Raw genomic sequence first — 14,878 nt, 5'->3', positions numbered from 1 at the left:
CTCTGTGAAATACAGCTTCATTGATGAAATTGGTGCAGATGTGGATGGTGTGTCCAGGGACGTATATGCTGCCTTCTGGACAGAATTTTTAGACTGTGCAGCAGAGGGTGCAGATGTGAGGGTTCCATCGCTATCCCCAAAATGGCAAGAAGAAGAATGGAGATCTGTTGGTAGAATAATGCTCAAGCAGCAGTCACATTTGGTGAACATTCTGTCTCACCTGATTTACTGTTTGACTCCCTGATGTTGTATCTTAGTCAGTCTGAGCGTGATCTCTTGTCCACTGCTTTGCAAGAGGCTCTAGTTGGTGATGATGAAGATGAGTTCCTTGATCTTATGGATCGCATGGGAGTAAGAACAGTACCAACACAAGACAACTTGAAAGCTGTGCTTCTCCAAGTGGCCCACAAGCAAATAATCCAGCAACCGAAATATGCACTGGATAACATTGCAGCAGTCGCAGGACCAACTCTCAGGAAGTTCTTCCCCAGTGTGCTGGAAATCCGGAAGATGTATGATGATCTTAAACCAACAACGCGAAAGGTGTTAAAGCTGATCACGGCCTCTCCAGCTACATCAGCAGAGAATCAAAGTTTGCGGTTTTTACATCAGTACATTAGGGGATTGGATGAAATAGGCCTCCGGAAGATGTTAAGATTTGTGACTGGGTCTGATGTCATCTGCGTTAAGGAAATTGAAGTCATATTCACCTCGTTGGAAGGGCTGGCACGGCGGCCAATTGCACATACTTGTGGCCCAACTTTGGAGCTGCCGTCAACTTACAACAGCTATCCTGAGCTTCGAGCTGAAATAGAGACTATACTGTCCAGCAACTTCTATACAATGGACATTGCATAGGAGCTCCTCTGTCACTCACTCACATGTACACACTTTTCCCTTTCTTGTTTAATTTTTGTCCGGTTGTAGCCTTATCAGAGCCGAAAGTCAAGATCAAAACAGTGTGATTGTGACACCGAGATAATGTGGGGAAGATGTGGTAATTAGCTCAGGAGCTGTATCATGAGCTCAGGGGGATTTTTTCTTTTCATGATTAGCATTTTCTATTTTATCAAGAAAGTCATCACCTCACTTAAACTGTTTGTAACAAATGGTTGATGAACAGTCTGTTCATGCACTTGAAGGACTACTACACCAAAAAACAAATGTGCAAATTTGCAAAATTCTTTACTGCTTTTGTGTACTTTTTTCATCTGAATATACCAGCTCAGTACAGGTTTGTAGACAATGTGAAAGTCTTTAAGTGTTACAAAAGACATCATCCTCTAAACCTTTCTGATGTTAACAGGAAGTCTTTTGTGCATTTTGTTGTGTTAAGGTGTCCAAGGTTTTACACTGAAGTAGAGTTGAATTATTTTGGAAGTGTTGTTATTGAAAAATGTTGATGTTTGAAATGCCTGAACAGGCTGGGTATGTTACTACTTTCCAATTTCTTGAATTATTTAAAAAAGCTTTTCATTTATTTTATAGTGGTATTAATGACACTTTACAGAGCATCTGTTGAACCCTGTGATTCTGTAAAAAAGCTAGACCTATAAACAAATTGAGCCTTTTACAAAAGTCATGTTTTTCACACATTTTGTTATGTAAATGACTAAGAAACATCTATTTCAAATTTACTTTGATTTACGTTGTCTGTTATCAGTTTGAGGAGAATCTTTTTGGAAATGGTTCTCACACAGTTGCATTTTTTACTGAGAAATTATAATTGAATTGGAGCCTCTTGCTCATGTCAGCTGTTATTACTGGCTGTGTTTGTTTGTTAATCTGTTGTAATATACATTAAGGAGTACCTCAAAAGTGTCCTACTTTTTATAAATAAAAACCACTGGTTTCTCTCTTGTTTTGTACATTTGTGATCAAACTAATTGTGTCTTTACTGCAGATAAGTTTAACTACCCATTGCCACAAATGGTACTTGACTATTTATTGTAAGCATGTATTTGTTCTAAAACTGGTGGACCCTGTCTGACAGAGCAGAATTGCTGACTTTGGATAACTGCAATTGATAAAATCTTTAAAAACTTATATTATCCATCAAAGTCCTTCACAGGGAATCTTTTAAGTAGTCATTTCCCTGTTACTTATTGTTGTGATCAGATGCTACTGCATGTTTTATACACTAGGTGGCAGCAGTTGTTAAATATGAGTAATTAAAGAAGCAGAAAAGATTAGAGTAAAAAAACACTAAGATGCACATATATGTTGCTTAGGGCATCTTGCAATAAAGCTACTTTGGGACTTAAACTAAGCCTCATCCTTCAAAAACACGAACATAACAGTTATTGTGAAATGTTTATGTGATCAAACTGTAGGCATACTTTAATTAGTGTGGAAATTAGGCTTTATTTGTATCATGGTAGCCACACTGCAAATGAAAACAATATTAGGATGACAGACCACATTTTATTAGGCTACATAGGCAAGATTGGCCTGCTTTTATTTAAACGATAAAAGATAGTTGACTTATCAGCACCAAATAATAGACAATATATTTCATATCATGTCTACATCACCAAATGCCATGTAATTCTTTGGTGGCAATTGAAATATCTTGATGAGAAAGACACAAAAAGGAAGGAATTTCAAAAATGCTTAAATAGTGTATAAACACTAAATCACATAGGGGAGAAATGAAACTGTTGCACTTCTCTGTATAACCAGGTTTGTCTGATGCCAAACACCACTGGACTGCGGCCAGAAGTGTGGGTGTTTTAAGGTTTCAGCCCATAGACACCCATCCTAAGATATTATAACATGTTTGATTTATGGATGATTATGCAAGAATAACCAAAGTGTGTCAGACCACATTCAGTCATGCTACGTAGTTCCACTATGAGGACAAATTTGACATTTTTCGCAAAGACAAAATGTGAGACGTTTATTTTCAGGACTGCCCCAGTTACTTTGTTGAGATGTATCATTTTTCCATAATGATGAATGAAAAGAGATGATATGAAGCTCAGAGGGGAGATGTCAATTATTTTAGAGTTCATTGCTATTCATTACTTAGAGACAATACATCTGTCAATCATTTAAACTGAAATTCGCAGTCAACATAACCTTTTCCACCCATAGACAAACAAAATATAGTGTTATTTTGCTGAGGATGGGTGCTCACATTCAATCATCTGATCCAGTAGAACAACTTGTGATTATTAAATATGGGCATATATGTAAGCCCGTAAAAACCTGTAAAGCTCAATGGCTTCCTCTGGAGACTGGGTGGATGAAGACTGTTTTCTGCCATGACAAGGCAACAAATGTCAAACACAGTACTCTCACAGGGATACGTCCTCTCTGTAGGCATTCCTCCCTGCATGCCTGTATCTTCTGTTGGGATACCTCTTTAAGGAACTCCCTAGCACCAAATAGTGGGGAAGAGTGTACATCATCACCGGACGTCCTCCTGGGGACACCGCATTTCTGCATCAGCGAATTCTGTGAGTGTTCCAGAGGTGAACAACATCCTGCAGTTCTCTCTAAATATAAGGGAAAAGAGTGGGGAAGTGAGAAAATTAGTTAACGTGGCTAACCAACTGAAGGCAAAATAAATTGTTATTGTCCACAATAGAGCAGGGGTGTTCACAACGTTTTCATTGCATATACCCTGAAAAGGGTGCATGTTAACCCCCCTCGAAAATAATTAGTCTTCATATGTGAGGATTTTTGTCCCAAGCCCAACCACAACTGTCTGCAGTGGGGGAATTTTACTACATTTACTCAACTACTGTAGCCTACTTAAGATACAATGTAGGTTCTTGTACTTTACTTGAGTATTTGCATTTAGGGTATTTTGTGTAACTTTATTCTTTTACTCCCCTACATCTCATGGGCAAATACTGTCAACTGAATTTGTCTGACAGATTCAAAACCATCTGATGGCAAAACTATCTGAAAAGACACCCCTCTCTCACCCCCCAAGCAGAAAAACAACACGGGCGGGGAGGGGCAGCGGGACCGTGGTGAGGACGAGACACGGATGATCCGGAACCGAGAGAGAACAGCGCGACGGCGACACAGGATCCCCCCTGTGGTCAGAGGACAACCTCTGTCTCCCAGGCAATGAGAAGCACGCCATATCCCCGAACCCACAGCCATTAGGAGCTGGAAATGTCCAACAGTGTCACGTGCCCAAACACTGACATGTTCACTGGCCTTCTGGAAAACTCGGTTACTTAAACAACAATCCTTCTAACTCAGCTGAACTCTATTCTTAGAAGAAGAACCTCACACACTTGCTTAACATATGACACCATGGACAAAATAATGTATTAAAACTTTGAATTATAGGCTACATTTCAAAAGCAAAAAAAAGTTTTTCTAACCTCTATTACTTGGAGACATGTGAACTGTATCAGACCTTTGTCGAGGAAGTCACCAGAGAAGTGGTCAGACTCTTTTAAATCCTGAAATACGTTCATCCAGAACTGTGCATGTTGCTTTCTTAAAAACCCCCACCACTGCTCAATCCATTGGTTATGATTGCTTGAGCCATACAAAAAGCATCTGTTCGAAAATTCGTCCATATGATCATCTCTCATGAATATTTGCATCTGCTCCACGTAGCAGTTCTCTGTCCCTAGGTCTGATCTAATTCGAGTAGCAGTCCCATTTCTTGATAACACCTCATCAATAAAGTATCCAGCGATTACCTTTGGATCACTACTTGTAGAGTATGCATGTAGCCACACCACCATTCTTGAAAACCCGTCTATTGCACCATTGATGCAGATTTCATATGGTTTGAGTTTATCATATGAATCTATGTGCCATAGAAAGTTCGGACCTGGATTCTGATACAAATGTCGTCGAAGGCGATTCCGGCGTCTCGGTTGCTCTCCGTGGGGATCCAGTATTTTCAGCAAATGCCTGATTGTCTCTTGAGTCACCACGTAGCCGGCCTGAATGCATTTCAGATGCATCATCTTGTATCCGTGAAGCATTCCATATTCGTTCAACTGATCCTGTAGGAAAACTGCAACGTCCAGCAGATCGGAATGGTCTTTCCGTCTGAACAACCGCAGACTCCTGAGGTGCCTGCGCAAAGTCGACAAACTAATACAAACACCATCTATATTACTTAAAGACACAAGTATCTCCCAGTGTCTCAAGCCCAAAACAAAATAAAACTGGATTAAACTAAGCAGACGGGACATTGTTGCTTCCACGACACCAAATCTCCAACAAGTGAGAGCTTCATTCAGAATAACAGTCAAAAATTTAAAATACTATGAAAACTTAACTCTGTTTTTCTGAAAAATTTAAAAAAGTTCTGTTTTTCCGAGTTAAACAAGGAAAAACAGAACTTTTTTTTTTTATTATTCAGAAAAACAGAACTTATCTCGGAATTTCCGAGTTAGTTATCTCAGAAAAACAGAACTTTTTTTTTTTTCAAGTGAATGCAACACGCTTCCGTACAATCCTGACCTGAACAGCTCCATATATTAATATCAGTGCAGGGTCATAGCGCCACCTATTGATCAGTGTGAAAATTGATTTGTTGTAACATTGTCCAATTGACACAAAATTGCTCACGCTACATCAGAGCCCCAAAACGCATGCAACGCAGAGACATGCGCTTGGTCATTGATCGCTCTCTCCACTAACCGCAACAGGCTTCAAAATGCATGAGCTCGGGCACGTTAGTGCTACAACGTAGCCCTAGTTATATATTATTATCATACATATGATTGTATAAAGTCATTATAAGAACTTCTTGTCGTGTTCATCTATATTTTGTAGTCGAGTGTCAACAAACACGTTCTCAGAAATATTGTAATATCACAGACGACCGAGGGTCAGACGATTAAACAAATAAGAGACAGTTCCAGTCAGTGGAAAAAACTAAGAAGAAAACAAACCAAAACTCATGTGTTTTTATATTGGATTGGATTATATTACAATTACAGTAGGTAGTTAGTTAGTTATTTAGTTAGTTAGATAGGTAGGTAGGTGTGTATGTCGTCCACTCACAAGTAATAACAGGTTGGCCTACATAATAAAAATCTTAAACAGATTATAAAGACAATATTCAACACACACACACACACAGAGACCAGAGTGGATGCTGAGCAAAGCTTTAATAAGAAAAAACAACATCATGAAAATCAGTGATGCATTTTACATAGATTTGATTATATAGATTACATAAGTAGGTTGTCGTGGATTTTGGTTCAGACGATCGACTGTAAATAAAGATTAACGACGCAGCTTCACTTCCTGCCTCTGTCCACAAATGAAGCCCAAATATCGTGGACATCTCGTTTTTATATCAAATAACTGATGAAAACCAAACTGATATTTTATTTTATACTTTATTTAATGTTTATTCAGTTTTTTTTATCTGCTAACATGGAGGAGGAGGAGGAGTTTGTGACCTATACAGCAGCCAGCCTCCAGGGGGCGATCAAGGCGCGTTGGTTTCACTTTTGGTGGCTGTCATGTCGTCCATCTTTATATATTTATCTTTTAATATTATCGAAGTTTATCTATTAACAGACAATCAAAGAACCGTAATACAATTCTAAAGTAATACATTTAATTCCTTCAAAACTCAAAGCCTCATTGGTTAGCTGCACAGCTAACGCGCTAATCGTAGCATTATCATGTGATCATGTGAGAAAAGCTAATTGCGTTAAACTCAGACTCAGTCCTGTCGTTCAGAAAAGGTTCATTTGTTTGCTTCTCAAAAATCTGAGACAAAAATCCACTCCTGGTCCAAACCCCGTCTTCTGCTCCTCCCCCCTCGCCTGCTCCCTTTTCCTTTCCCTCCTTTCCCTCTGCTCCCTTTTCCTTTCCCTCCTTTACCTCCTTTCCCTCTTCTCCCCTTTCCTTTCCCTCCTTTCCCTCTTCTCCCTTTACCTCCTTTGCCCTTGCTCACTTTTCCTTTGCCTCTGCTCACTTCTCCATTTCCATCTCCAGAATCAAAGCCGATTTGTGGGGACGATACGTCCTCTGCCGTCCTTAAATCACTTCCGTTCCCATCAACTGAGGGAGCGTCCTCAGCTCCCTTGTTGCTGTCACCTGTATTACAACTGATGTCCCTTCTTACTCGGTCCCCTCGTCGTTTATTCCTGTTACCCTGAACACCCCTTTGTGAGGAGGAGCCACCTCTACCTGGCTGAGGACAAATGTTTGTGGTAGCAGAGGGCGGATCGTCTGACACACATTCATGTGCCACCTGACCGTTACTTGAGCAGCTGACGCACTGCATCGGTTTGTTTGTTTTTCTGTCACAGCGGAAGATGTTTTCTAGACCAATTGGACCTCGTTCACCCTTGAACGTTGCGAGTCGCTTAAGGGCATCAATGCGCTCTTTGTGTGTGTTCCCCGGACCATTTCTGGGCTTGAATATTTTAGAAAACACAACTGCGTAACTTTTCCAACGCCGAATGCGATTTATCTTCTCAAGGATGTTTTCTTTGTGATCATAACTTGTACATTTTTCAACACATGGGGAGGCAAAAACATAGAAAAGCAACCAATCGCCGTTATTGACGACCAATTGGTCCAATTTGTCCACAACGCGTGACTCTGCATGATCAGCCCCTTTTTTCCGCTTCAGAACTTTGGCTGCAACCATCCTGCTGCCAACGTACACTTCACCCTTGTTGATCTTGTTCTTCACGTCGTCAGCAGGGTCACTATTGAGGACTTCCTGGATGATTTGGTCAGCGTCCTGGTTCTGGTTCTTGTATTGGTTCTGGTTCTGGTTCTTGTCCTGGTTCTGGTTCTGGTCCTTGTATTGGTTCTGGTTCTTGTATTGGTTCTGGTTCTTGTATTGGTTCTGGTTCTGGTTCTTGTATTGGTTCTGGTTCTTGTATTGGTTCTGGTTCTGGTCCTGGTTCTTGTTCTGGTTCTTGTATTGGTTCTGGTTCTTGTATTGGTTCTGGTTCTGGTTCTGGCCCTGGTTCTGGTTCTTGTATTGGTTCTGGTTCTTGTATTGGTTCTGGTTCTTGTATTGGTTCTGGTTCTGGTCCTGGTTCTGGTTCTGGTTCTTGTATTGGTTCTGGTTCTTGTATTGGTTCTGGTTCTGGTCCTGGTTCTGGTTCTTGTATTGGTTCTGGTTCTTGTATTGGTTCTGGTTCTTGTATTGGTTCTGGTTCTGGTTCTTGTATTGGTTCTGGTTCTTGTATTGGTTCTGGTTCTTGTATTGGTTCTGGTTCTGGTCCTGGTTCTGGTTCTTGTATTGGTTCTGGTTCTTGTATTGGTTCTGGTTCTTGTATTGGTTCTGGTTCTGGTTCTGGTTCTTGTATTGGTTCTGGTTCTTGTATTGGTTCTGGTTCTGGTTCTGGTCCTGGTTCTGGTTCTTGTATTGGTTCTGGTTCTTGTATTGGTTCTGGCCCTGGTCCTGCGGGATACTCACGGCCAGACTGAACATACCTTTTACACAGTACCTGCAGAAAGGGTGAAATGAGGTCAACAGGTTAAACATGTATGTTACCATGTACACAACACAGTGACCTGTAGGTCGTGTCGTGTAAATAAAGATGGACGACATGTCAGCCCCCATGCTGAAGCTCTTTATCGCCCCCTGGTGACTGCCTGTACTATAGGTCATAAACATCATTGTCCATGTAAACATCGTCAGGTCAGGATTCAGAAGTTGACTCACTTGCTCGAGAGTTTGTCTACCATCAAGGCAAGTTTGTTCTGGTCCACAGCAAAACTGTGTTCAGTCGACAGGAGGAAGAGCAGCAGCAGAACCGTGATCCGGCTCCGGGCGGCCATCTGAACCCAGATCAGGTTTATTAACATGGTATCTGAACCCAGATCAGGTTTATTAACATGGTATCTGAACTCTGATCAGGTTTATTAACATGGTATCTGAACTCTGATCAGGTTTATTAACATGGTATCTGAACTCAGATCAGGTTTATTAACATGGTATCTGAACTCTGATCAGGTTTATTAACATGGTATCTGAACTCTGATCAGGTTTATTAACATGGTATCTGAACCCAGATCAGGTTTATTAACATGGTATCTGAACTCAGATCAGGTTTATTAACATGGTATCTGAACTCAGATCAGGTTTATTAACATGGTATCTGAACCCAGATCAGGTTTATTAACATGGTATCTGAACCCAGATCAGGTTTATTAACATGGTATCTGAACTCAGATCAGGTTTATTAACATGGTATCTGAACCCAGATCAGGTTTATTAACATGGTATCTGAACCCAGATCAGGTTTATTAACATGGTATCTGAACACAGATCAGGTTTATTAACATGGTATCTGAACCCAGATCAGGTTTATTAACATGGTATCTGAACTCAGATCAGGTTTATTAACATGGTATCTGAACCCAGATCAGGTTTATTAACATGGTATCTGAACTCAGATCAGGTTTATTAACATGGTATCTGAACCCAGATCAGGTTTATTAACATGGTATCTGAACTCAGATCAGGTTTATTAACATGGTATCTGAACCCAGATCAGGTTTATTAAAAGTATCTGAACACAGATCAGGTTTATTAACATGGTATCTGAACTCAGATCAGGTTTATTAACATGGTATCTGAACCCAGATCAGGTTTATTAAAAGTATCTGAACTCAGATCAGGTTTATTAAAAGTATCTGAACTCAGATCAGGTTTATTAAAAGTATCTGAACTCAGATCAGGTTTATTAACATGGTATCTGAACTCAGATCAGGTTTATTAAAAGTATCTGAACTCAGATCAGGTTTATTAACATGGTATCTGAACTCAGATCAGGTTTATTAACATGGTATCTGAACTCAGATCAGGTTTATTAACATGGTATCTGAACCCAGATCAGGTTTATTAAAAGTATCTGAACTCAGATCAGGACTTTTTCAACATTTTCGTAGATTTCAACTTAAATTTCTTCTAATTTATGGATTCAGATGTAAATAATCATATTCAGTGGACGGATCTTTCCAATAACTGATATTTGTAAGTTAGAGCAGATCCACATGTGGTTTCAATGGAGACACTTTGATGCATCGTGTAAATAGTTTTCACCTAAAAAAAAAATCTCAAAACCTAATTGTGGTTTGTGTGAAACTATAGATTTGTCTTGTTATAAAGAAAGTGTGTTATAGAGAATAATACAGTACGTACAGTTTGTATATACGATGTATGGAACTGGAATAGCTCAATGGTTTCTCCACATCAGAGTAAGATGGACGATCTCTGACTACAACTGCAGCTCCACCCATTCACCCATTAGCCAATAAGAGTCTTCAGACGTATTCCTCCTTTATGTCGCCGATATGAAAACGTACTTTACACAATAAACAATAAGCATCTTATCTGAAAGGGTTTTTCTTAATTCAAGTTCTATATATTTGGTTGTATATGTGTTTTCTTTTTATTTAGTTATTTTTTATTTAAGTTAATTGTTAAACTGTAAAAAATTAATAATAAAACCTCAGTTACATATATTTGTCACAAAGGTTTGATAACGACATCTCAGGAATCACTGACGATATATTTTTGATCATCAGAATTTTTTTTACTCCCTAATATCGGCATCAGCCCCAAACATCGTGTGATCAGGGCTGTATAGAATAAATACAGTTCATAGTAATTGTAGCTTTGGCTGCTCTTTGCTTCCATACTTCAGACCTGGCTTCTGAAAAAACATTCATCAAAATCAAACCTTTGACAATGTGTCAGATAAGAGACGCCACTCAAGGCTCAATATAACTGAAGTTTCCTTTAGAGTGAAATGAGCTGAAGTGTATTTACCTCCTTTGTTGGAGAAGCTGTCAGACGTTGCTGTTGAGTTCTCTTCAGACGGACGAGTCAGTGAACGATGTCAGAAGGAAAGAAGATTGTTAGACCTCGACCAGGAGTCGCCCTCAGATCGGTGCTGTGACCTTATTTGAACATATTCCTCACAAATAGGGAAGAAGATCACAAACATTTAGCAGTTTGAAATCAGGAACTTCAGATACTATGGGAGGTCTTTTCTTGTCTTTCACACGTCTCTTGTTTTGTGTCGTCACTTCATGAAGCTGTGAACGATTTCAGATACAAAGGTATTTACAAGATGAGCGAGAGAAGGAAGGAGAGCAGCTGAGCACTGAGGGGCCTCGTCCCATTACTGAATCAATTAGAAGAATTAACCCTGGAGCTGAAATGAACAGTTCATTAATGACAGAAGCAACTGAGAAAACCAAATCTTCTTTTATAGTCAAATCGGTTTCAGGTCAATCAAATTGAAACAAATCGACTTTGCTGAAGTGATGAGAACATGAGAAGGAAAAGAAAAACAAGTCTGTTGAAACCAGTTTTGGACCAAGTTCAAATCTGAATGCTGAGAATTATGTTTCTGTCGTAAACAGATCGATCAAAGTGTTGGGACCTGGTTTTCGTGAAACCACACTTCGGCCTACATGTGCCATCAAAGCCTGAAGCAGCATGTCCCTCCAGGACTCAGTCTCCCAGGGGCCATCAACTTCACACAGAGGTGTGAAACCCCCCCCCCCAGGGACACAGGTTTCAACTCCCATTGGTCACTCTGGACCCCATGACCTGTGAGGTCACCAGGCCAATATAAGCCTGTTCTCCCCCTCTTCTGTCTCTTCTGCCTCTTTCTACAATCCTTCCACAGGAGGGAAGGCTGTTGAGCCTCTTCTCCAGCTCACATCTTCTCTTCCCATCCAACTCTTCGAGAGGAGCACAAAGGTGCAGCTTCCAGCTCATCTCACCAAGGAAACCTCCTCGCCCTCCAAGCTCTACCAACGTCCTAGCAGCGACGCGATGTCCTGCAGGAAAACTTCAGCCAGCAACTGAGCTACACAGCTCAACAGAAACCAGCAACATGACACAAAACTTCGACCTGCACAGCAACTTCCTTTTTCCCCTTTCCACGGACGGGTAACACAACTGGGCTTAATAATTATACTAGGCTAAGCAAGACTGTTTATTCGATTCTGTGTGATGTTTATAAGTTTGATTTGTGGTGTTGTGATATTTTGGGTACAAGTTATTGAGAAAGTAATGTTAGTCTGTTATGCTCTTCAGTCCTTCCTTGCATACATCTAGTAACCTTCTCTAATTTGGCACACACACAGACACACACACACACACGCACACACACACACACACACAGACACACACACACACAGACACACGCATAACTCTTCACCTCATTATCTCTACAGGTCGTAAACATTCCAATAGGGGGGGAAGGGTGTTATCTCTTTGGCCAGCGACCATCTTGAAAGCACGCTGACTCACACAGACACACACACACATGTATACACACATACCTATCTTTGTTTAGTAAGTACACCGTTAGTAATTTGTGTTTTTTATACTTTGTTAATAATAAATGTTTTTCTTTCACAAATGTTTTTTCATTAATGTTGCATAAGTGAATTTCGCCAACCTCTACACTGTCAAGAACTCCATATCCTTCAACTTAGCTAACTATCTATATGGTAATTTTGGTTATAGTTATTAATTTAATTGTTAATCAGAGTTCCAAATTTGTAGTTAGAACCTTTATGAGACTTATTCAATAAATTGGCTATCTTTCCCCTTCCTTTGAAGGGTGGTGCCCCGATGTAACTTAAATCAATTAGTTATTTAATATTAATAATAAAATATTAATATATAATATTTTATTTTGATAACCAAATTTATTGAATGCCGAAAGGCACACCATTTCATGGTATCACCTTTGATGCATTATGGCACAACAAAAGCTTCCCCTTTCTTCTGTTTGTCTCCATCGAGGATCTGCACGTCAGAGTGAGACGACGGTTTCAACACGATGAACGCTCTGATGTGCAGATTGAAGATGGAGATAAAGAAAAGGAGAAGGAACCTCGACACTTCTGCTGTGAGAACCAGAGCAGAGACGTGTTCACAGCACAAACATTGTTTTTAAACTCACAGCTTAAACAGACGGAGCCTGTCGGTCAGTAAAGTTCATTTGTTTGCTTCTGAAAACTCTGTTTCCCAACCTGGGCTTCACTATCGGGAGCCGACATCACGTCAAAGTGTCAGAAAACAATTCAAACGTTACTTACAGTCTCAGGTCTTACGATCATTTCTCTTCCTGTTCGTCTCCGCTGCAGAAACCAACCTGAAAGAATCCACTTCAACACAGGAAAGAAAAAGCCTCACAGCTCCAGACGAGTTTCAGGTCACAATTCTTCTTATTAAAACCGTTTTATTAATTTATTCTCTATTAAAATAAAATCAGGAGAATCAGAACACAGCAGAAGAAGCCAAAATAAACAATAGATTATGGAATGTACTTCAGTAAAGAAAATAAAAGCTCCAGCTGGTCCAACATGGCGGCTTTATTTCAACCACAGTCAAATAAAGCACCGCTTTTATATACTCATATATATATAAAGATATTTATATATATATTTATATAGTTTTCATATACACCTTCAGGCAATGACTAGAGAGGATTCTTTACAGAATCAAGTTTCTTGTGGTTCTCTTAATTTACAGGTAAACTTAATTTCTGGATAATGAAACCACAGAAAAATCAAGGCAACGTTTTCTTTTGCCTCGTTCATAAAGTACAAAACTGGCACAGAGGACGACCATTTTCATACACAGTAAAAATGCAATAAAATTAAATTACAAACAGGAGACAAAAGTCCTGTTTCTGTGGTAAACAGATCGATCAAAGCTTCCCCTTTCTTCTGTCTCCATCGAGGATCTGCACGTCAGAGTGAGACGACGGTTTCAACACGATGAACGCTCTGATGTGCAGATTGAAGATGGAGATAAAGAAAAGGAGAAGGAACCTCGACACTTCTGCTGTGAGAACCAGAGCAGAGACGTGTTCACAGCACAAACATTCACTTTGACGTTTTCTGGTTAAAACATGAGCCGTGGAAGAAAGAAGTTAGTTTAGAAAATAAAGAGTCAGAAAGTGATGCTTAGATTCCAGCTTTGAGTCGAGCTGCAGGTTTATACTTTCGTCAAGTCAACGTCGGAGTTGGTTGCTCCTTCCAGGTTGGTTCTCCCACGCCTCAACGCTGTGAACTCTGGGTAATTCCCTTTTGCAAAGTCTTACGGAAACTGTGCATCAAGTCCACGATGTCCCAGCAGGACAAACCTGAGGCCTCACTGACGGACGAGTTCTTCAGGGCGGACGTTGGAACTGAGAACATCCAGGATACAGGCGCAGGAGTCAGGGTCAGCTGTCAATCATCACGTCTCAGCCCGTTCTTATATCATCAAATAACTGATGAAAACCAAACTGATCAGAAACACTTGAACAAACATCAGTGAGATAAGAACGACCTGAAATGACAGAAACATCTTTACAAACATTTATTAAACAGCTACTTTGATTTCTTTTTAGTTCCATGTCCCATCTGCTAACATGGAGGAGGGTTTGACCTACACTGCAGCTGGCCACCAGGGGGCGATCAGCTGTCATGTCCATCTTTACACATTTATCTATTATCTAAATTCATCTATTTACAATCAATGAACCGTAGTAAAATTCTAAATAAGGTAATAAATTGAATTGCTCATTTGTTAGCTACACAGCTAACATGCTAATGGTGAACAGAGTAGACCTCATGGCATTGTCATGTGATGATGTCAGAATGTTCATGTGGTTAAACTCACAGCTTAAACAGACGGAGCCTGTCGGTCAGTAAAGTTCATTTGTTTGCTTCTCAAAACTCTGTTTCCCAACCTGGGCTTCACTATCGGGAGCCGACATCACGTCAAAGTGTCAGAAAACAATTCAAACGTTACTTACACTCTCAGGTCTTACGATCATTTCTCTTCCTGTTCGTCTCCGCTGCAGAAACCAACCTGAAAGAATCCACTTCAACACAGGAAAGAAAAAGCCTCACAGCTCCAGACGAGTTTCAGGTCACAATTCTT

At 40.1% G+C, this 14,878-nt stretch overlaps 2 long non-coding RNA genes across 2 annotated transcripts in view; one reads left to right on the top strand and one right to left on the bottom strand.

Annotated features, from left to right (window-relative positions):
• Nucleotides 1-6,858: 6,858 nt before the first annotated feature.
• LOC117764803 overlaps nt 6,859-14,878 on the top strand; it is a 13,595-nt gene continuing 5,575 nt past the window's right edge. The window contains exons 1-2 of the long non-coding RNA XR_004614447.1: nt 6,859-6,997; nt 7,266-7,267. This is a non-coding gene — a long non-coding RNA (uncharacterized LOC117764803). The remainder of the gene's footprint in view (nt 6,998-7,265; nt 7,268-14,878) is intronic.
• Nucleotides 8,382-10,839, bottom strand: LOC117764800. The gene is made up of 3 exons (XR_004614446.1): nt 10,748-10,839; nt 8,636-8,751; nt 8,382-8,417 (listed from the first exon to the last, which is right to left on the bottom strand). It is a non-coding gene; the product is annotated as an uncharacterized LOC117764800 (long non-coding RNA).

Source organism: Hippoglossus hippoglossus, chromosome 1, assembly GCF_009819705.1.
Source record: "Hippoglossus hippoglossus isolate fHipHip1 chromosome 1, fHipHip1.pri, whole genome shotgun sequence".
Taxonomy (NCBI): Eukaryota; Metazoa; Chordata; class Actinopteri; order Pleuronectiformes; family Pleuronectidae; genus Hippoglossus; species Hippoglossus hippoglossus.
This window is presented reverse-complemented; position numbering and strand designations above follow the sequence as displayed.